This window comes from Aplysia californica, unplaced genomic scaffold, assembly GCF_000002075.1.
Source record: "Aplysia californica isolate F4 #8 unplaced genomic scaffold, AplCal3.0 scaffold00010, whole genome shotgun sequence".
NCBI lineage: Eukaryota > Metazoa > Mollusca > Gastropoda > Aplysiida > Aplysiidae > Aplysia > Aplysia californica.
Window position 1 is genome coordinate 2,432,221 of NW_004797280.1, and position 2,054 is coordinate 2,434,274.

The 2,054-nt window shown below is 40.3% G+C and overlaps 1 protein-coding gene across 7 annotated transcripts in view; it reads left to right on the forward strand.

The window, feature by feature from the left end:
• The window catches only part of LOC101853898 (hexokinase-2), a 68,838-nt gene that overhangs the window by 22,437 nt on the left and 44,347 nt on the right, over positions 1-2,054 (forward strand). Inside the window, exon 1 of one of the 7 annotated variants that reach the window (XM_013083260.2) lies at positions 1,103-1,163. The exons of the other annotated variants lie outside the window; for them this stretch is intronic. The gene's annotated coding sequence lies outside the window, so the exon portion shown is untranslated. Of the gene's footprint in view, positions 1-1,102; positions 1,164-2,054 lie in introns of those variants that run through there. 7 annotated transcript variants of the gene reach the window in all.

Here is a 2,054-nt window from a genome sequence, read left to right on the forward strand (position 1 = left end):
TCTGTCTGTCTGTCTGTCTGTCTGTCTGTCTGTCTGTCTGTCTGTCTGTCTGTCTCTCTCTCTCTCTCTCTCTCTCTCTCTCTCTCTCTCTCCAGATGATGGCATAGTTTTCTTTTCATTGTAGAATGTGTAATTTACATGTCTATGCTACTGGGCGTCCATGAGAATTAATAATGGTGAGATGAAAGAGATCAGAGGATTTTTTTTAAGGATAATTATTTACAGCATGTATAACCCAATAAATTGACGTATCAATGCCAGGGAGTGTTTGTTTTTAAAGTTTATCACTTTTATTAAACGGATACGTTTGACAGACTTGGGTATCGATTACCTTTATTTAAAGCTTAGACTCGATACCCAAGCTTGGTATTTCATCATCATGGGTGCAGAGGTCAATGGGGACACACATTCGTGTGAGGCTGCAGGGGTCGGTAGTCGGCAAGACGAGGTGGTATGTAAATAGACCCACTCCGCCGTTTCTTCCCCTCCCACAACTATCTCCACACAGGGCTCACAGGTTTTCTGCCTCCTCACTTCTCCCGACCTCGTAATGCGCAGACGTGTGCGAGGGGGGCGCGCGCGGTGGCACTAGGGGTTTGACCAATCGCTGCGCTGTTCGTTGGCCACACCCTCCGCCCTCTGTTTATCGATTGCTTGCTCGATGTGCTGGGAGAAGCGAAGAAGAAAAACAAAAGCAGTATGGCGGATACTCGATTGATAATAAGTACGTGTCGTGCGCATTGTGCGGGCATCAAACTGTTTGACACCTGTGTACAACTCCAACTTTTAAAAAGAAGAAAAACAAAAACAAAACAACAACCCCAAGACAAAACAGCTGACACTTTGCCAGATGGAACCGTGCCCAGTTGCTGTTGAACGAAAATCTGGAGTGAATCAGTGACCTCGTCGATGACCTTCTCCCACTCCCGTCCTTCTTACGTACTCAAACGTGTACGTCTCAAAATAGAAACAGGTGTCATGGATATTTGTGTACATTATATCCAATGGACTTTCACTCGTGAGCAGAGTTCTACTTTTCTGCCAAAGCCAGTCTGAAAGATTTCTACGTTACAAATCTGTTGTTTACAAATTGCAACGAAAAATACTTTGAGACTTCTCTGGGAATGTTCCCAAGGCTGTCGTCCTCGTTCATGTGTGGGAGGGTAATAAGTAGAATCTATCATAATGTGTAATGGTCATGGTAATTTAACAATCATCATAATGTGTAATGGTCATGGTAATTTAATAATCATCATAATGGTTATACATGTATTTGTATTACTGATAGTATTGGTATTACTGCCACTGCTGGTAAAACTAGTTTAATAAGAATGATAAAAATAATTCAAAAGTTTTGTTAGAAATCTGAATTATAGCAATATTACTGATGCTATCAATAATAGTAATGCTACAAATTAAAATGGTACTACTGGTGATAAATACTTTTATAATGATAATTGCAATACAGTATAATGATAGTAGTGATGATAAAATTAAAATAAAACAACGTGGTAATGATGATAATAATTAAGAAAACATGGTAAATGGGTGGGGAGCTTGATTGTGACATTTTCCCCACTTTGCTCTTTGGTTGTATGTTTCAAGTTGACAAACTTTGATCAAGATCGGAATTTAAGGTCAGACTATGGTTAAGCTAGCGTTTTTAAATTTTTTTTCTTCAGTCGTTTTTACTCCACCTTGTCTTGACACTTGCATCAGAACTGGACTTCCTTGCCAATGTCACTTCATAAATTACACCGTTTAATTCGTTGGTATAGAATCAGCAGGGTTTTAATTGTTTGCAAGACGTGACGAATATTTCGTGACGATTATTGCCCCTCCTCATCTACGTGGCTACGGTTTGGACAAGCACATCCTTTCTTGTCTCCTTTATGTATGTGATGTATGCACCATCATGTCTGCCTGAGATACGTGTTTGAGTTTGGTGAGATGCCTTTCTGCTTTATATTATTACCCTTGGCCCTTACTGATCAATGGCGGTCGGATAGCCGTGATTTATGAAAAGACACACACACACACACACACACACACTG